This window comes from Macrobrachium nipponense, chromosome 30 (assembly GCF_015104395.2).
Source record: "Macrobrachium nipponense isolate FS-2020 chromosome 30, ASM1510439v2, whole genome shotgun sequence".
NCBI lineage: Eukaryota > Metazoa > Arthropoda > Malacostraca > Decapoda > Palaemonidae > Macrobrachium > Macrobrachium nipponense.
Window position 1 is genome coordinate 14,418,379 of NC_087218.1, and position 22,500 is coordinate 14,440,878.

Genomic DNA, 22,500 nt, shown 5'->3' on the forward strand with positions numbered 1-22,500 from the left:
GCTACCTTTATCTTTTTGAAATAGTACCTTTATCTTTCTGAAATAGTACCTTTATCTTTCTGAAATAGTACCTTTATCTTTCTGAATAGCACTTTTATCTTTCGGAAATAGTACCTTCTTTGCACCTTTCCTGTTAGGACTAAATGCTGCATGGAATGGAAAATAAAATTTAAGCCAAGGGCAAAGAACTGGGACCTAAAAGATTATTCAGCGTTGAAGAGTAAAACGCAGAGTAAAATGTTTCCAAGAGGGTGGAAAGCAGGATGGAAAAAAATATGAATGGAGTTACAGTAAAAGGAAAGTTAAAGTTAGCCATCATAGTGCGTCTGGCAACGCAATAACATAAGCCACCACATCTGACTGAGAGTTTCATGGGTCGTGGGTGGGTTTCATACAGTATCGTACACTGTACAGAAAACTCGATTGCGCCGAAGAAACTTCGATGCATTTTATACTTGTTTTGCAAGGCGACTAAAACAAAGTAGCTTTGAAATATAAACTGTGAAACACATATTCTGATCCGGTTTTAAAAAAAGACTCGTATGACGAAATAGCAGGATGTTCGAACGAGGTTCAGCAGTGTGAGTAATAGTTTTACACGAAAGATTACCCTCACACGCAATATTCCCTCCGGCAATGGTCGTGAAACTGAGAGAATAACCAATTTCTAATAACATTTATTCCACGAATTCAGACGGAAACTCGCCTAGTTTTTGCAGCGATAAAAGAAATATCCCTTCGCTGAAGAATTCTGCCGATTGAGATTGTAAACAATATTTTTTCACGCGTTCTGGTTTTGATTTCCCAGCTGGTCCGCATGTATAGTGGTTAGTGTCGTGGGATGTCGCTCTAATGTCGCGAGTTCGCGTCTCTCCCAGGCCGATGAAAAATCACTGGCTCTGTATCATGATCAGTTACTGCTGCAGTGTGGGGTCTGCAGTGAAAGGTTGAAACCAACATTCTTTGGAAGCTTGAATTTCAAGTCAATGGCCCCTTTGGTGTGCTTGTTCCATGTGAATAGGTCTCATCTTCTGGAACGATATAACAATAAATAATCAGCATGTAAATTTCTTTAGAACAGGCAACCTATTTACAACACCGTCTATATGGGTTGACGGGAGAGAAATTTTGATCAAATTAATCTGATAGTTGACACAAAGACGACACTTGTGTGGCCTACATTTCGGGAAGGGTTAAGTGTTGACTCTAGGAGAGTGGTTGGTAAAGCAAAGTGTCTCAAGTCATGACACTATTCGATTGTCAGAGGTCTACGAAGAAGTTCCATATCTCTTCGTGATTCAGATCATTCTTTTAATTTACTTTTCTTGACTGTTATGCATCAACTTTTTCTATTTAGAGGCATAAGATGAAGAGAAATTATTATTAGATTTACAAATAAACACATTTGCTCGTACACTTTCCCTGTTTGCTCATCTCCTAATGCACAGCCGTAAACTATAGAAGAAATGGCAAAAACACCTACAAAAACAATAATTCCGACGAAATGGTTTTGGGACAACGAACATCCACAAAGTCTAAGAGATCCAAACGTCATTCTTCGCATCCAAACTTCTTCCAGAATCTGGTCACCAGTAGCCAGTCACTTGGTCTCCCCTTAAAGCAATTTCTCCTTGATTGTGTTGAATTTGTCATATTATTATTATTATTATTATTATTATTATTATTATTATTATTATTATTATTATTAAATATTCATAGTAGCATGAGTCTTGAAATGGCGAAGCAAATCCAGTTATGTACTTGTAGTACATATATTGAAAGATAACTCCGTACAGGAAGCTTTCGGGAAACTGTTCGATTCAAGTTTTCAGCCTTTGTACAGATCTATCTTTAAATAGTATATGAGGTTATGTTTCACTATTATTATTATTATTATTATTATTATTATTATTATTATTATTATTATTATTATTATTATATTATTATTATTATTAAATTGCGCAGATATTCCTAGGCATAGGAAGAGACGAGTGAATATGAGTATATCTAACCTATTAATTTTTAAAAAATAACATTCGTAACGGATGAGTAAATAGATAAATAAATGAATTAATGCAATGGAATCTCAGGACCGTGAGAGGACAGACGTCACAAGCTGTGGTATGAAGAACCGAAGCGGACATTGCCAAGTACAATTGAATTGTTCGAAAGGAAATTACCTCTCGCCGAACTGACGATACCGAGAGACCGAAAAGATGCGAGAATTCGAACGTTCGAAAGAACTTAAAACACATCTAGTCAAAAAAAAAAAGTTACGGCAGAGAAGAATAAGTTATTCACGAAAACTGTGCAAGATGATTGACGCTTAAATTGGACCATGAGACGTAGTGCGTCTGTCATTGGGAATCATTTTCTTCTTCTTCTTCTTGTTTGTTTTGTTCCGTGACTGTTTAAAGCAACTTTGCCATTCTCATTAAGGGCGGTTGAAGATGGTACAGCCGCCAGAGGACATCACATGTATGTCTAGATTCGTCTAAACACTAGAGGGGGAAAATGTTAACAAAAATACAAGAAAATTGAACATTTCTTGAGCGAAACCTTTCGAGAACATGACTATAGTAGATTCACATTTACCGTGCATCTGACGTCTAGATTAGTCCCTTACGACGCTCCTGATTGGCTGTTGATAATCTACTCACAGGGCTGGAAACTCTCAGTCTCTCGAGAGTGTTCACATAGGCAGGATGTATGTTCCATCTCTCTTTAGAGATACGTCTTTCAAAAGTATCCCTTAGGAGAGGTGGCACATACATCCTGCCTAAGTGAACTCTCGAGAGAGACTGAGAGTTTCCACCGCAGTGATTGGCTTAACAGCCAATCAGGAGCGTCGTAAGGGACTGGCCCAGACATCAAATGCACAGTTGATGTGATTCAACTATAGTAATTCTTCCCGTTATGGCGATCACGGGAATCTGAAATATAGAATTTAGGCCAAAGGCCAAGCACTGAGACCTATGAGGTCATTCAGCGATGAAAGGGAAAAAGAGAACAGAAAGCCTTGAAAGGTGTAACGAAAGAGTGGATAGCAAGATGGGAAGTGAGAGAACATGAAAGGAGGTACAGTAAATGGAACGAAAGGGGTTGCAGCTAGAGGCTGAAGGGACGCTGCAAAGGACCTTAAGTAATGCTTACAGTGCACCGCGTGAGATACACTGACAGTACTCACTGTAGGAGGGTAGAAATACTAGTAATCAAAAGGTCTTCACGATACCCTCAAAGGATGCGTCGACTTTACGTTTCCACCACGCTGCCCGGATCAATTATGAGCGACGGAAGCTCATTGCAGCCTGATGAGCTGGCTGCTTCCAAAACTGAGAAACAGCACAGTTTTCCAAAACATGATTTCCCGGTGGCAATGATATCTAGGAAGGTGGCTTTTGTTGCTTGTTTTGATTTTCAATGAAGTCATTTTTAGAAGATGTAGAACTGATGACTGGAAGCATGTTTTTGAATATTTGCCCTCACGTGAAAAGAACTCGGTAGACCATTTGGATTGAGAGAACTTGATGAGGAGGAGCAGTCTCCGGTTTAAATTTTGGAAACATTTTCAGAGCATCAGTGTATTTATCTGAGCACAATTTGATTTTCAAAGGAATTACAAACATTATTTACGCTGCACAATGGAAATCTTATAAGGCATAGTTGATCTACTTGTGAAATCCGATGGTAATGAAAATGTCCAGAATGAAATAAACAATTCGTTGGGCAGTGGTGTTCGTGAAAGGAGATTAAACTGAGCTAAATAAGCATAATATTTCTACTTTATCATAAGACTTTACGCCAGATCTAAGTTATGTTTTAAAAACTTTCACTTACACCCGAGTTTTAGATGTTGGGGTCATTTCAGTAAAGAAATATTTTACTACATATATAGCAGTCTTACGTATCACAACAATCAAAGGATTATACGAAAACATACTTGATTTCCAGAAAGATATAGTTAGGCTAACATATCTGCACAAGTCAGGAATGTGAAAACGGTTTAGATATGAAGGGAAAGAGTGAAGACCTTCAGGAAGGGCTCGTGTCAGAAAATCCAGTGGTGTCTTCTTTGCCATGTGAATTTCATATCCTGAACTTGTTGTTAGCAGTGCGTATAATTGTACCAGGAATCCACTTCGTCTTTTTGAGTGTAATCCAAAGCTTATAAGGTTCGTTTCCTGCCTTCCCTAGGTGATGGCATGCACCGGAAAAGCTGGATAAAAATGCATTACTGCAAAACCTTTACGAGACACTACATAGCAGTGCAAACGATCGCCTTCAAAAGTCATCGAATAGGAAACTACGGGAATTCGTGAAGCACTTTATGAACATTCTGAATAGTAGTTGCGATACTGTGGCCACGAGAGACAGGATTTCCAAGTAAACAAAGCCCAATACATCTCTATAACAATAAAAAACTAAATTGTATTCCCAGTCTAGTTTCAACATTTCATACCTGCACTGAAATATATTTCTGGTCGAACGATTTCCCGATATGTTATTGAGATGTTTGGTGCAAAATTCTAATCTCTCTGGCTGCCTGACATGGAGATGCTTTGTACCTGCAGCCCAGTGTTCTTGTTTGATTGTTAGTCTTCATAACCTTTTATCTTTCAACTAACATCTTTGTTTACCTCCCGTAGTGGGTCCCGATCGCCATGAATAACAGCGTTTTATGGCTTAATCCTTGGTTTGATTCAGACTTCTCGTTTCTAAGGGGCTCTTAGAGCGCAACTGCATTGAGAATACGAGACTAAGAGAGCAGACTATCTTCTTACCACATTTGACACATTTGCAATACAACCCCAGTCAACAACAGTATTTCCTATGTACAGAAATAACTGGAAATACAGAAACAGAATATACAGCATTATGATCAGACCACTTCCTAGGTGGGAATCGGTAATCCGTCTAGGACGGCGCAGTTCTTCATTAACTGCCCATCTCCTTCTTCTGCCAAGCTTTGGTACTCTCCTCCTGCTTACTTTTCCGGTCTCAGGAAGCTAGTCTATAGGCTTCTGATGGAGGCACACTCATATTCTTTCCCCTGTTCGCCTGGCATTCTTAGGGCAGGCCAACATTCTTAGAGCTGACCAAGAATGTAAGGTAATTGGTTGGAACATCAGTGTGTGGTTGGCAACCCAGTTTTAGGAAGAAAGAGCGGCGAAACCCTCACTATTCCTGAGTCATTGACAACGGCTATGGACAATATGAGAAGTAACTGTTCTACGGACAAATACCTCTCCTCTCCTTTATTCCGCAATCATAGATCCTAGTACTCGTCCAGGAATGTAAATTGTCTCCTTTTCTGGATCAATAGTAATTACGCCCTACTTTGACAAAGGTTGTTTACCCTGCCATGCACCGTCCATTATCCGGAGTATGTCAGCTTCGTGTAATGGGTCTTGATTCATGGCAATGTGTTTAACAGGACCCTTTGGAGAATAAAAGAATTTCTTGCTCGCAACAAAGACGCTATTCATGACTAGTAGTGATAAGCTTTGTCTATTCGCTGTACCTGAAGAACCAAATGCTACTCTCTAGTAGAATATACTTGAATGTTTTTGAATTAAAACAATCCAGAGGATATAATGACAAAATCAGAGGGAATCTCGATTTGTTTGTTTGTTTGTATGGTGTTTTTACGTTGCATGGAACCAGTGGTTATTCAGCAACGGGACCAACGGCTTTACGTGACTTCCGAACCACGTCGAGAGTGAATTTCTATCACCAGAAATACGCATCTCTAACCCCTCAGTGGAATGCCCGAGAATCGAACTCGCGGCCACCGAGGTGGCAGGCCAAGACCTTACCGACTACGCCACCGAGGCGCTGAGGAAAGCTCGGCACACTTCACCAAACATCCTGGTGCTCTGGGTCATACACAGCCTGTTCTAGGGGACTGTGAACCCAACCAAATACACCATGACTATTTCATCATTAATGAAACCTGACATGACAACAAGGCATTGGGCTACTTGCCCCATTGGTCTATATACCGTGTTCCTGTTTTTATTCAGATAGACATTTTATAAAGCTTATGTACAACAATATGAAATTACATACCTCAACAGGCTTCTCTGGCTCTGAAGACACAGGGTCGCACAGCCTATTCAGGTATGCAGTTTCATAATGTACACAAATTTAAAAAAAAATTTCTTGATATATTGAGCCATTAAAGACGTATACATTTTCAGCAACCGTTCATTTCCTCCGTCAACGAAGACAGACTTGACAGATATATTCACGAAATAACATGACACTATTAAAGGCAGGATTTATTTCTGGCCCGATAAAATACACTTGAAAGGATATTATCAATCGTTACCCTTCGAAGCAACGCGGTAGTTCCGAGATAACAGAGCTACCTTACTCCTATCTATTTCCAACTTCAGTTTGAAGGTTTTCAGTGGAGAACAATCTTTATGACATCTTGTTCTGCAGTAACTAAATTCGCAATCTATTTGCTATAATCTTTAGCCCTTTGGTCACGCTGCAGGTTTGATCAATAATATATCATACGCTGAATTGTTTCCTTTTCTCTTTAGTTGCGTCGAAATGGATTGACTATTTTTGTCGATTGATAGACTAACCATTTTTCATTTTTTTTTTGACGCCGTTAACAGATCTTTAGACTTGTTTGATTCAAATTTAAGACGGGATCTTGAATCTTATGACGAATATTTTCAGAGTGAAGATCTCATGATTTCTTCCTCTGGTTTTTTCTTCACACTAAGTGTTACTTTTAAGAAATATTCTAAAGACAGCATATTTTGCTATCATTCGATTACTTTGTCAGTGAGATAAATTGATGATTTTTTTCATTAGCGATATATAATTCTACTAAAAACACATTTAACGCTTATTTCTTAAATCATTATCGTTATCTTTAATAATTCTCTAAAATGAATAACCTAGAATCAAACTCCTTTTTTTCGATCGTTGGAAATCAATAGCGAGTCCTTCATTAAAAGAATTATAACTTGACAACGAAAACTGATATTTCCTCTTTTACTGAACCTCAGAAAGATCAATGTATACTCAGGAATATTCTCGAATACATAAGTTACCTTAAGGAAATTACGAAAAATAGAGATTCGCGCAATTAGTAACAGGAAAGGACTTATTATATTGAAATACATTAAAATACTCAAAGAACTTCTGAAACAAAAAAATAAATAAATAAAATTTTTTTTTTGAAGACTTAAAAGTCACAGAAGGGGATTCGAGACGTCGTGGGATAATACTGGAAACGGATCAGATATCGGTGCGAATTGGAATAAAAATAAAATGGAAACAAACACAAAACTAGCGGCATTTTCATGTGGAGGCGTTTACAATGGCGCTTTTAGGGATCTACCGTCTCTCATTCAGGGTCGGTGCCGGAAGTAATGGGCATCCATCAGCATGCAATTGCTTGTATAAGGCTTTTACTCGCTCCACTGAACTACTTCCTTACGCCCTGTTATTTGCAATCATTTTCCAAGAGGCCGCCCTGCTAGAATCGAAGCTGAGGTGTTTACATTTACTCCGCCATTTCGTGACTACGCTGCCTCCTCTCTTCCGTTTATCTGTTTATGGACATTTTATCATCTTTATATCGAATGCTGACGTTTGCTTACGGTAGTTTGCAATGGATACTCAAGAGCTGGTTTTCAGCCACCGGGATTTTCGTGCTGTTTATAAACATGCACTGCAGGTTTTTACGGGACTCGCAGGAATTTGCTGACGTCAACGTTCGGAACCTTAAGGGGCGTTACGACCAGAGCCGTATCTTTTAATATCTGTTTTCTTCCGACAATTCTTGATCTTACTATTTGCCTGAAAATTACCGAAACAAGTCCGTAAATGAAAGTAAAAAAGTATTTACCTTGTGTTATTAATACTCATATTTTAATAGTTATCAGTGTTCAGCGTAACAGTTGTAAATATCAGAATATTACTTGACTCTCTCTTTCCTCATCAGGAATTTAGGCTAACGTCAGTCTGGGTCCATTTATAGTACACACAACTAAAGTTATTTTTGTTATGTGGTGAATATATATTTCACTGGTTCTTCATAAAATCGACAGCTCCCAAACACAGGAAAGGTGACGACTGCCATCCTCATCTAGGCACATTCAAAACAGCAAGCGCATTGCAATCCATGGAATCACCAAATCATGAGGATAATGATGGAATTTCCATGGCAATGGAAAATGTTTCCACATGTTTTTGCAATAGAGTTTTTTCTTCAAAGCACAGCCAACTTAATAATTTGCATAATTTTCTGGATTCATAGTAAATTAATTTTAAGCAACAGTGGGTCGGATTACATTTTAATATTACGTTATATGCTAACTGTAATTTTTCGGCCTCAAGACAACTTAAACACTTGATTTGTGTACATTATGTATCAACAACACAGTTCCTTGAAATAAAAGAATTTGGTATTCCATTCCCTGTTCAATGCAGCATAACGGAACACTGTCAGCATTACAGTTTTCTTTCAGTTTAATCTAAAATACTGACATGAGGTCCAATTTACAGTATTTAAAGGATAGTGCTTAAATTATCCCATCTATTCCCGGAATGGAATCAAGGCAAACTTGCTGATGTGGAGAACATCGATGCTTTTGTTAAGTCAGACAAACAGCAACACTCACATATACACAACACAAACACACACACACACACACACATTATATATATATATATATATATATATATAATATATATATATATATAATATATATATATATGCATATAGTAAATAACACCGAGGTAGATAGAATTGGATAATTAAACGACATTTATAACGTTTGTGCATATAGAATGTCACGGTGATGTGATAAAAAAAAAAAAAAAAAAAATATATATATATATATATATATATATATATATATATATATATATATAGTATTATATGCATATATATCTATATATATGTGTGCATGTGTGAGGGTATGTATGTGTGTATGGAAGTGTGCACGTGTCACTGTATAAGCAAAGCCCGTTCGTATCCTCGCACTTGTGGTACGATCTAAAAGTTAATTATAACTCCCAAACGCGTTCCTCAGAAGTCATCTGCATCCATGACTCGGTTTCATCATGATTCTCTCTTTGTCTTCGGGGATTCCCTTTGTCTTGGATCCAGAATGCAAAGCAGCCTCGGCGGTTGGTCTGATCCTTCTTATGAGATCCAGTGAAAAATATGAATAAATCTTGAATGGCATCAGTCACGCGTGGCGAACGAAAACGTCAAGAAAACATCTCTCTCTTGTTTTTGGACGTTTGTTTGGCGGCCGCTAATTGGCTGGGAGCTGCCTGCCTCCCGGTACCAGCCAATCAGCGGCCGCCAAACAAATGTCTCTTAAGCATAGGGCTCATCCAAAAATCTACCTTAAGTGAATCAACTATAGTAACTGACACGTGATGTCGATTTAACGATCATTAACTTATAGAGGAGTCGATTTCCTGAGCTGGAACTTAATTGAGTTGTCGATTTTGTGACTAGTGAATTAAGAGTCGTCGCTCCCTGGAGCTGGAACTTAATCAAGTTGTCGATTTCCGGAGCTGGTACTTAATTGAGTTGTCGATTCGAGGAACTGGAACTTATTTGAATTGTCGAATTCCATAGCTGGAACTTAATCGGGTTGTCGAATTTCGGAGTTAATCAAGTTGTCAAATTCCAGAGCTGGAACTTATTCAAGGTGTCGAATTCTGGAGCTGGCACTTAATTGAGTTGTCAAATTCCAGAGCTGGAACTTATTTGAATTGTCAAATTGCAGAGCTGGAACTTAATCGAGTTATCAAATTCCAGAGCTGGAGCTTAATTGTGTTGTCGAATTCTGGAGCTGGAACTTAATTGAGTTGTCAAATTCCAGAGCTGGAACTTAATCGAGTTGTCGAATTCCAGAGCTGGAACTTAATCAAGTTGTCGATTTCTGGAGCTGGAACTTAATTGAGTTGTCGAATTCCAGAGTTGGAACTTAATCAAGTCGATTTCTGGAGCTGGAACTTAATTGAGTTGTCGGATTCCAGAGCTGGAACTTAATCAAGTTGTCGATTTCTGGAGCTTGAACTTAATTGAGTTGTCGAATTCCAGAGCTGGAACTTAATAAAATTGTCGATTTCTGGAGCTGGAACTTAATTGAGTTGTCGAATTCCAGAGATGAAACTTAATCAAGATTTCTGGAGCTGGAACTATGAAGTCGTTCGAATTCCAGAGATGAAACTTAATCAAGATTTCTGGAGCTGGAACTTAATTGAGTTGTTGAATTTCCGGAGCTGGAACTTAATTGAGTTGTCGAATTCCAGAGCTGGAACTTAATCAAGTTGTCGATTTCTGGAGCTGGAACTTAATTGAGTTGTCGAATTCCAGAGCTGGAACTTAATCAAGTTGTCGATTTCTGGAGCTGGAACTTAATTGAGTTGTCGAATTCCAGAGCTGAAACTTAATCAAGATTTCTGGAGCTGTAACTTAATTGAGTTGTTGAATTCCCGGAGCTGGAACTTAATTGAGTTGTCGAATTCCAAAGCTGGAACTTATTCGAGTTGTCGATTTCAGGAGCTGGAACTTGATTGAGTTGCCAATTTGGTGAGCAATAAATTAATTGAGTTGTCGATTTTGTGAGCAATAACTCAATCGAGTTAACTCCATTAAGTTACTGATTTTGTGAGCAATAACTTAATCGAGTTGTCGATCAGTGACTTGCTTATGATATGTCTTGCAAGAATGAGTCTACTTGCAATGTCGATCTTGCAAACAGCAATTTACTGAAAATGTCGATTTTTCTGGTAATTACTCAGTCGACCTGTGGCTCTTGCAGTCGTAATTTATCGAACTGTCGATTTTGAACCTTACTAGAGCTGTCGACCCGGAAAGCATTATCTTCCTCGATTTGTCGATATTGTGAGCAGCAACCTGCTCATGCTGTCGACCTTGCATCAGTAACTGACTTTGCTTGTCGATATTGAGAGCGCAACTTCCTCAAACTGTCGATTTTGAAAGCCGGAGCTTATGAGCAAAGTCGAAAATTTTAGAAGCCATAACTCAGCAAAAGTCGACGATTTTGCGAGTAGTAATTCATGAGCAAGTAAAAAATTTTAGAAGCTGTAGCTCAAGAAAAAGTCGACGATTTGCAAGCAGTAGCTCATAAGCAAAGTCGGAGATTTTGCAAGCAGTATCTCATGAGCAAAATCGACGATTTTACCAGCATTAGCTCATGAAAAAATTCTATTTTGCAAGCGGTAGCTCATTTGAAAATTCGATGATTTTGCAAGCAGTAGCTCATGAGCAAAGTCGACTAGTTTGCAAGCAGTAGCTCATGAGCAAAGTCGACTTCCCGACCAGCCATTCACCCTCGCAGTTGATTTAGCAAGGAGGTATTAAGAAGAAGCAACCCTTCTTTACGAAGAGAAAACTGATCATTTCTTTCGTGTTTTCAACCAAGGAGAAATAGCTCTTACTCCCTCTCTCCTTAAGGGGCGTGAAGTACACGAACAATAAAGACGATGCCAAATGATTAAATGATTCGGTCTTAGTAAGCAATCACCCACTGCGACGAATGCTGCTAACTTCATCTGATTGAATTGGAGCCGCGATTTTAACTAGGATTTTTGTTTCTCTGCCAATCAATGGATTCGTACGAATGCCTGGAGGAAATACGTCTGTTCTATTGCTTTGTCCATCGCCTTTTTAAAAGTGTTCTCCATTATGTGATTGCCAACTGCTATGTGTGTGTGTGTGTGTGTGTGTGTGTGTGTGTGTGTGTGTGAGAGAGAGAGAGAGAGAGAGAGAGAGAGAGAGAGAGAGAGAGAGAGAGAGAATGTTAGTCGAATGAAAACTGCCTGGAGTCAAGCAACAAATTGCATTTCATTAAAAGCTCCGTAAATCTGTTGGGAAATCAATATGAAAATCAAGGGGAATGTTTTCTGACAGTTCTGTCATGTATTTTGATGATATATTTTCTCGCTGCACAATGCGTGCGCCATTTCATTGCTCCTTCATTCAAATTCCACTCATGATTTTTAGTTGAATTGAACTGTATATAGAGTTTAGGCCAAGGCCAAGCACTAGGACCTATAAGGAAACTTGATTGCGCCGAAGAAACTTCGGCGCATTTTTCACTTGTTTATTCTTACTCTGAAGCAGTTTTGGCAGTGAATTCATAAATATCTGTTGACTTAAAATGTCGATGGCGTCGTTTAAATGAATGATTCAATCATAACCCTGAAATTATGAATTGTTCCCCAATGATATTTGGTTTGCATCTTTTCAGCAATTTCCTAGTCTTTTTAGTATCACGAATCATTCTAATTAATCATAAATAGCTTTTTTCATTCTTTCTCAGCGATGTTTTGTCATTCTCTCGTCGTTGTTTCGTCATTAAGACGACACATTTTAAGAGTAGATAAATGTGCATTGTGAGAAACATTACAATTTGACTCTTACTTTCTCTTTATATTTTGTAAGGTGGAATATTATCGATGGCGACCACAGTAGACGCGCAAAAACTTATAAATAAATATTAGGGAAAGGATAAGGTAGCTGATGACGATGATAGATTAATTAGTTGCAGAGAAAATGAATCACAGTATAGTGTACTAGCCTAGCCTAGAATGTAGTCAGTGTTAACATAGTGATTCAGTTTATTATTATTATTATTATTATTATTATTATTATTATTATTATTATTATTATTATTATTATTAACACTGATACAGAACATTTTTTAACAAGCTACTGAATGACTAACAAGCTTGTATCATTATTATCATTATTATTATTATTATTTTTGTTCTATCACGGTCATCCTATTCGACTGCGTGATTTTATAGTGTGGTTGCATCTGCCCCCTTAGGAGTCCATCACTTTTCTTACGATGTGCTGTTTCCAGGAGCGCACACTTCTGCATGAGTCCTGGAATTACTTCAGCCTCTAGTTTTTCCAGGTTCCTTTTCAAGGATCTTGGGATCGTGCCTATTATCCCTATGATTATGGGTACAATTTCCACTGGCATATCCCATATCCTTATTTCTATTTTCAGGTCTTTATTATTATTATTATTATTATTATTGTTGTTGTTGTTGTATATGCTGGAATTCATAGTAAAATTTATTTCTCTTCATGGACAAGAGCTACCGGAAATGGAGTAAAAATAAACCTATTTGGATTAATCCCGGATTACCAAATATTCCTGTTATTTATATACTTGACTGCTACAGCTACTGTTCTCTCTGAGCGAGTTCAATCTACTAACCAAGATAAGCGTAAAATAAATCTGTTATTGGAAGAAACCACACTTGTCTCTTTGGTTGTATGTAAGTTCTATGTTCAGTGATTACCCTCATCAAGAAACAAAACGCTTCTTGTTAACTTTTTTTTTCTCTTTTATTTAAAAAAATACACTTTATACAATACAATACATGTACAATATATGTAATTAATGTACAGAATCAACAAATATAGTTCTAATTTTATAGCTCAACATACTTGAATTTACTATGTATATACAAACATATACTTCTTGTCAACTGGAAGAAATTGTGAGATACACATAATGGCTTTGTTACATAATTGCAACTAATAAGAGAAATATTTGTTGTTTATTTGAAACTTCGAATATTTCCTAGATAGTGAGCCCAAAGGGTTTTAATCCGGTATCTATCCACCTTTGCGGTGTGTTTAGTACATACAAGGCCGTTGGGGATGAGCGTAAAAACAGAAACAAAAGCCTGTGAATATCATAAAGAAACATTAGGTCTAGATACCGACGCCCGAAAACCCTTATGGGTCACTATAATAATCATCAGAAGAGAAGAGAGATGAAGGCTATGTAGCCCAGCTTGTCTTGATGACGGAAACAGCTCTTTCAATCAACTTGATTGAAAACAGCTTTTTCCAGTCTACAAGAGATCAGCTGCTCTATTGAGTAGCCAGACTTATAAGGAGAAATGTGAGGAAGAAACGTAAGGGTACAGCTGATCTGTTACATAACCTGATAGATAAGAAAAACACTTTTGTAACTAAAAAGAATTTCAATGATATACTAATCCTGTCACACCTACGTCTTTGATGTTTTATCTCTAAAGAAAAACGCTGACCTCTTGCACCAAAGCAGGTGTAACTTTTAATGATATTTCTTCTTTTTTTTAAATATCTTCGTCCGCTCGTGATGCAATATCTTAAGCAAGAGTCCGTTTGTTCCTTGCACAGTGCTACTGCAACAATTTATGGAATGGATTAAAATAATAATTTTCGTGATGTCTTACCTTAAAACACGAAAAATTCGGTTACTTCTATAAGCAACTACAAGATTTAATTAAGAAGACTAGACAGTATGAATGAACTGTAACATTTACTGAAGCTAATTACAAAATCATTCTCATCGAATTAGTTTATCGTCAATCTTTATGAAACAGACATAAAAAATAATTTTCTTCTAGTCGCGAGGTCTTACCTTAAACATTTTTACCGGCTGCCCAAAAGCAAAAGGCCGCGCTGGCATAAGGCCAGCTTAAACTGAAACAACTACCAAAAGCATGATACGTTTGTTCATTGTATGAAGTAGTCATAATCTAGATCATCCCTGATATGTTAATGCAAAGTTTGACTTTTCTGCAGACAAAATTCTGAATTCTGAAAGACCCTCATTTAAGATTCCTAGAAAACCTAAAGCATTCTAAATTCTCAAAGACCCTCATTTAAGATTCCTAGAAACCCTAAAACATTCTAAATTCTCAAAGATCATTTAAGATTCCTAGAAACCCTAAAACATTCTAAATTCTCAAAGACCCTCATTTAAGATTCCTAGAAACCCTAAAACATTCTAAATTCTCAGAGTCCCTCATTTAAGATACTTAGCAACCTTAAAACACTCTAAATTCTCAAAGACTATCATTTAAGATTCCTAGAAACCCTAAAACATTCTAAATTCTCAAAGACCCTCATTTAAGATTCCTAGAAACCCTAAAATATTCTAAATTCTCAAAGACCCTCATTTAAGATTCCTAGAAACCCTAAAACATTCTAAATTCTCAAAGACCCATAAAATCTAAAATACCCCAAGACCCTTGAACTTATAATTCCCCAGAAGCTCTCCCAGTTCAAAATCATCGTACCTCAAAAATTTAACATTCATAAAATTCTCATGCAAAACTTTTTCAAATTTTCAAAGGCCCCCTTGCCTAAGACACAGGAGGACACACCCCCCGCCTCGCCCAGACCAGTCATCGGTGACCACGGGAACTGAGACGCCAGTCTATATCATACAGAACCAGTCTCAGACGAAAAAAATCTCAAATTTCCAAAGGCCCCTAAGACACAAGAGGAGCCATCCCCTCCTCACCCAAGACCATCCTCGATGATCCCGGACACTGCGACGCCACTCATACCATACAAAACCAATTAATCAATCGTTTCCAAATCAAACAGACGCAAAAATAAGACTCATCCACTCCGAAAGGTTTGTGTGTGGCGCCGTCACTGGATCTCACAATTATTATTTGTCTGTGCTTAGAAATTTTGTTTCCTGGCTGTCTCGCCTTCCCCCAAACGGCCCTGCTTCAGTCACGTACGAGAGAGAGAGAGAGAGAGAGAGAGAGAGAGAGAGAGAGAGAGAGAGAGAGAAGAGAGGATTTTGTAAGGTCTTCAGCGCAGTTTATAAATACCCGATTTCAGCTGTTTGTTCTTGTGTAAACGGAAATAGCCTGTGTTTAATTTTATTTTCTTTTGTTACGTAGACCCAATTGCTTTCCACTTATTTAAAATTGGTCATCTGATAGCTTGGAGAGAGAGAGAGAGAGAGAGAGAGAGAGAGAGAGAGGATTAGGCAAGGTTTTCGTCACAGTTTGTACATTATTTCAGTTGTTTGTTCTTGTATATAAGGGAAATAACCATTTTAGGTTTTCGTTTACTCGGGGAGTAAACCTTACACACTACTTTATTGTTGTTGTTGGTGGTGGTAGTGGTTGTAGGTGGGGGTGGGGGGTTGGGGGGGGAGGTCCATGGAAGAGCCTAAAAAGGTCCGAAAAAGGTGTTTCGCGTTGAGTTAAAGATACGGGCATATTAGGATAGGATATTTATGATTTATTTATTAGAATGAAAATGTAAAAAGATAAATAATGAGAGGTTTTCATCACAGTGCCGACCAGACTTCGGCTGTTCGTTTTTATTTAAGCAAAAATAAGCCTTTATTTATTTATCTTTTTATTTACTTCTCATAAATGACCCGGCACGTATCATCTTTCATACGTTTTTATTTGATCCCCTGGAAAAATCTGTATTAATATTTTTCGTGGTAAAATGGTGTTTCATCATTCGGAATGACTTCCTTGTTAAATGACCTGAACTATTAGCATTCTATTCATAGATTAATTTGAGCATGATAAATGCTTAGACCTATTGTTTAATTAAACTCCACACTGGTTGACTATTTACTTTTTTTCCAATTCTTTTATTTTTTGGTAGCTTGAATTTCACGTCAATGGCCCCCATTGGCTCGTTCTACGTATAGGAATTGAGGTTTTCTTCTGGATGATAATAATAATCATAACTAATAATAATAATAATAATAATAATAATAATAATAATAATAATAATAAATAATAATAATAATAAAAACTCTGCACTAGTGGTTTAGATTACTGGGTAAAGGCAGAAAAAAAATAGTTTGTGGTAATCATTAATAATAATAATAATAATAATAATAATAATAATAATAATAATAATAATAATAATAATAATAAAGAAAACTTTGCCGTAGTGGTTTAGATTACTGGGTAAAACAGAAAGGGATAAATGGTTAGCGTCATCTTTATTATTATATTAATAATATAATAATAATAATAATAATAATAATAATAATAATAATAATAATAATAATAATAATAATAATAATAATAATAATAATAAAATTCCGCCTCATAACGCAATCATAGTATAGCTCCTTTGAGCTAGCATTTCTTATGAAGTAGGATTTAGTTCTGAATATCTTTGGAGGAAATCTGTTTTTGGTATATAATTATATTCCCTATGCACAGCTTTGAACGCAGGTGATACGCTGTAATTAACCAAGATCTGTCATTACAAATGAAATGATTCCATTGCTGAATTTAGAACGAAATGGTGAGTACGTCCTTGCTAACCTAATTCCACAATTATTATTTATCTATAGATAATTTCGTTCAAGCTGGAGAACTGAAATAAACGGAGTATTAAAAAATAGTTCAAACATTCCACTATAAAGTTTTTGGGAATTCATTCAACCAAAAATTGAACCTTTTCTCTTCTGATGCTTACCAAATGTCTTGGGGTCTGATCCAGTGAGTCGCGAAAAAGAAAGAAAAAAAAAAAATCTGAGTGGTGAAGGCTAGATTTAAACAATCGACACTTCTCTCAGCCAACTACAATACCAAGTGGTGTGGTTAGCATTACTAAGCACACACTAATATATATATATATATATATATATATATATATATATATATATATATATATATATATATGTGTGTGTGTGTGTGTGTGTGTGTGTGTGTATATAGCAAAGTAAGTATTGTGTATTTTCTCATCAAAACAAACTGCTTGATACATATAAAAGCAATAGTGTTCAATACACTGATATAAAAGCCTAGATGCCGCATCGGCCGGCCGGACATACGTCATCAGGTCCGCCATCTTGGCGCGGTAATCGTAAACAGGTGGTTTCAGACGTGGTTTTTTTCTAAAATGCCTCAATATTGTGCTGCATTTGGCTGTAACAACATACGAAATTTACGTAGCCGCGAGCAGGGCATCACATTTCATAAGTAAGTTTATTGTAGTATGTAGACAATCTCATTTTTTGTCGGGAACAGCAGCAACAGCCCTATTTCTGCAATGTAATTGAATGTTGCAAAAGTAGTTATGGTTAATCCCGGGTTATCTTTCCTGTTCTGGTAGAAAACTAGGGTTGTCATACATCATTTTAATCGCCAGAATGTAGTCTGTCCATCTGCTAGGGTCTCTGTTTCTTTATATTTGTTGTAGCAGTAATACAAGCAATAATACAGAGCGGCTTTAAAATATTTTCTGCTCAGCTCTATCTGTCTATCATGTTAAAGTTTAAGTTTCACACTTTCAAGGTCAGTGCAACTAAAGTTCTGCTGATCTATGTGATTTTTGTACATGCATTGTTATTAATCTATTTATCTAAATATGTATTGTAGATTTCCAAATGAAGAGGAGCTTCAGAGGAGATGGGTAGTTGCACTGAGGAGAGAAGGGTTCCATGCTAGCAGCCATTCAGTTCTCTGTAGCAGTCACTTTACAGAGCAGCCTACGAAAAAAAAAGGGTTAAAACAATATTGTTTAAGGGCATTAGGTCAACAGGGTAAATCGTGTATGTTGGACACTAATTTGATGTTTCTAGATTTCTTTCACTGCATCATAGCTATGTAATATTAAAGTGTTAATCTGGTCCTTGTAATAAGAACTAAATGGCCAAGCAAGGCACATAATGAGTTTTTGTTGATGTTTTGATATAGGCTGCTAATTTCATATCAATGTATATACATTATCATTACAATGTAGTATCATTAAACTGTTGGAAACAGCAATGAAAAAAAACTTGTTTAAACTGCTGGGAATATTTATAAATAAATGCACAGATGTACAATAAATGTTATATATACATTCAATGTAAGAACAAATATCATGAAAATAAATCATTGTGCAATACATTTTGAGAGTGTTACTTTCAAAGTATAGGCTTTAATGACCCATAAGGCCACCATAGCTTTAAATTTATTATGGCCTGACCAAACCAATGACAGTTAGCTGAAAAAAAATTAGACTGGCTTTATGATGTGGCCTAGGCTAAAAAGGCTCCGGGGGGGCCGGGGGGGGGGGGGGGTGTTTCTTACTATGACCGGGATAATAAAGGGGTGCTCGTCAGGATTGGCTCATTTGGCAATTTTTGTCTAGAGATGGGTCCCCTTTCTGGAAGGGTAGAAATATAGAGATGACCCAGGCCTTATCCCAAATAAGGTATAATAATTGATGAGTCCTTGACAACACAGGTCTAGAGATGAGCGTATATTGAACTGTTAATGCTTGCCATATCGATATATCCTAGTCTGGGCAAATTAAAGTAGTTTTTTGAAAAATTTCTAAGTTCTACATAATTATTTCACCATATAAAATTAGGTCTAGAGATAGGTCACTTTGCCCACTAGACTAGGTCTCTTGATCCCCCCTAAATTTTCCAAAGCCAGGTCTAGAGGTCAGAATTCACTGAGGAGCCCCCATCCGTTCCAAAAAATAAAAAAGAAGAACGCCCCCCCCCCCCCCACCCCACAGGCTCAAGGAGCGGGCAGAGAAGCAAAGGCTAGATAACACAGAAATCCTAGTTATTCTAGGCCTACTGTAGTTTATTTTAGGCCCAACCCTACAGTGTTTTATGACCCTAAACTTGTAGGTTCTGTGCCAAAAAAATTATATTGTGGGAATTTTCAACAGAGCCACTTCGAGATTACAAAGAATTACTTAAGTTGCACAGATCCATAGCTGTAGGCCGGGCCTACTTTAGTAATCTGTCTTATCACAGCATTTCAAATTATTGTTACAGCAATAGTTGTGGGTAAAATATTAACATTTTGTGTACAACTAGCCCCCTTCCCCTACCTGCTAAAACAAAGTCATTGCAAGTTAACTTTTCTAACAATAAGGAACAACTTATTTTATTACATCCTTGTAGGAATTAGTTAAGCTTTTAACGAGCATTCAGACAAGAAATCGTGCAAATATTAAGCGAATAGTGGCGAAAAAACGTCCAATATACTGCAGCCTGCTGCATTTGTTTAAAATTAACCGCGCCAGATGGCGGACCTGATGACGTGCGACAACCTATTCAGCTAGCGGCCGATGCGGCATCTAGGCTTTTATATCTGTGGTTCAATATACAACTCTAGCTCTCTGCATGTTGCACATTATTAGATTTGCTTAAGTTTCATCACTTTTATTTGGTTTATTGCTAACGTCTTTTCCTTAATTCATATCAAACTATGCTTCAGCCTCAGTACAAATATTAAATTATAACTCGACAGAATGTAAAAAAAAAAAAAAACAAAAAACCAAAAAAAAAAAAAAAACACCTCCCCCCATCCCCAACCCGCTCTCTCTCTCTCTATCTCTCTCTCTCTCTCTCTCTCTCTCTCTCTCCCCGCCTTAAATAACTCTGCAGACGACCTAACTAACCATCGTTCTGGTGAGGACGAACGCTATTGCCACAACCAGAGTAATCTACCTGTACGAAGGGACATGTTAATTATCCAACCTATCTAGGAGTTTCATTTCCCTTTGTGATCAAAGGATTCAATTCCACTTAGTAACTTCGAATTAATTGTTTACGAAACTGAGTCGTATAAGACGAAACGATTACAGAGTGGCTGCTATCGTTACGCAAACAAGAAACAAAATATCCTTTGATGTCACGAGATCAATTTAGTTCGGTATGTTGGCTGGTTTCGATGAATTCCTGGGAGCCAAGGATCCTTTTTAGGATTTGGTATTTTAGGATTTTAGGATCTGGATTCGGTGAAGTCCTGGGAGCCAAGGATCCTTTCTTTGGATTTAGGATTTTGGGATTTTAGGATCTGGATTCGGTGAAGTCCTAGGAGCCAAGGATTCTTTCTTTGGATTTAAGATTTTGGGATTTTAGGATCTGGCTTTGGTGAAGTCCTGGGAGCCAAGGGTCCTTTTTAGGATTTGGGATTTCAGGATTTTAGGATCTGGCGTCGGTGAAGTCCTGGGAGCCGAGGATCTTTTTTAGGATTTTATATTTTAGGATTTTTGGATCTGGATACGGGGAAGTCCAGGGAGCCAAGGATCCTTCTAGGATTTGGGATTTTAGGTTTTGAGGATCTGGTTTATTGGCGTCTCTGTGGATTAGAATAAGGTATTGTTTGGTGAACTGTTCACTTTGGTAGTCACATATTGAAATCTGTACCTTGGCATCCATACTTACCGAATGCGCAACTTCGGAAAATCCTTATTTTCTTTTAGAAATATAAATTTTAAAATTAAAATGCAGTTAATTCAATAAAATTGATAAAGTAAATATTTAATTTTGTTGGTGAGATCTTACGTTCTCTTCAGGAAGATATACTTCTACTTATCAAGTAGATGCAAGTTACCTCCCTCTCTCTCTCTCTCTCTCTCTCTCTCTCTCTCTCTCTCTCTCTCTCTATTATCAGACCTGTAGCTTCCCTCGTTCACTTTATTGCCTAGTGCCTACCCGGCCCTAAAACTGACCCACTACCACTTACACTAGACTCTCAAGGTTTGTTGTAAGTTATAAACACGCTTGGCGCTTTTCACGAGGCAAAAGCGCTTAACCCATATTTAGTTTTCTGTAAACGAAAATGATTGAGATGGCTATTTGTCTGTCCGTCCGCACTATTTATGTCCGCCCTGAGATCTTAAAAACTACTGAGGCTAGAGGGCTGCAAATTGGTATGTTGATTATCAACTCTCCCATCGTCAAACATAGCAAATTGCAGCCATGTAGCCTCAGTAGTTTTTATTTAATTCAAGGTTAAAATTAGCCCAGATCGTGGGTGAATGTTTCATGGGCCGTGACTGAGAGTTTTATAAAACATTATACGCTGTACAGAAAAGTCGATTGCGCCGAAGAAACTTCGGCGCATTTGTTACTTTTTTTGTTATTTGGTCTCGGACCGAGAAGGTGTTGCTCTTCCTTCTGGGCACTGCTTTTTTGGGATGAAGCCGCTACCGTTCTAACCATAAATTCCCCCTCCCGCCCACACCCCAGCCCCAATCGCCCCCCTCCCTACCAGAAAAAAAAAAAAAAATTCCACAAGCCACACACGGTCGGTCGCTAGACACCAGGTTCAAACTATAAGATATAAATTGTAATATCGGCTTCATTCAATTTTTTTTTCTATTTTTAATGCGGCAATATGAGCGGATCACTGACGAAATTAAATTACCGCCGAGCTGAAATTTATTTCGCCAATGCAAACGAATTAACTTCGAAATTCAATTAACAGCGGATTGGAATAAAATATATTCATTATTATGAGTTGGTGTCGGATAAGGTTTTGCCTTTGTAATACATTTCATAAATGCTGAGTGACTACGCTCTGGCTTCGTTCTATGCTGTATGAGAGGAAACAATAAACGGCTCATTTGTATTCACTGTGTCTTTGTTGGTTTATATAAGCCTCTATTTTTTATTCAGTATTTCCTGATTCAGGTACATGTAGCGGTGGTTCGAACTTTGAAAAGAGTAAAGGTGTATTATTCATCTGACAGTTAAAAATTTTAATAAAAAAATAGACTTTATCTTTAAATTACAACAAAAAAAGATCTATGAGCACAATATGTGGGAGCACGACAGTTCGCCGCCGCCAGTTTGCCGCGCGACAGTTCGCCGCGGACAGTTCGCCGCGTGCCAGTTTGCCGCAGAGCCAGTTCGCTGCAGCGACAGTTCGCCGCCAACCTTTTCGCTGCGA

At 37.5% G+C, this 22,500-nt stretch overlaps 1 protein-coding gene across 1 annotated transcript in view; it reads left to right on the forward strand.

Annotated features, from left to right (window-relative positions):
* The window catches only part of LOC135201976 (uncharacterized), a 43,392-nt gene that overhangs the window by 20,159 nt on the left and 733 nt on the right, over positions 1–22,500 (forward strand). The window lies entirely within an intron of this gene.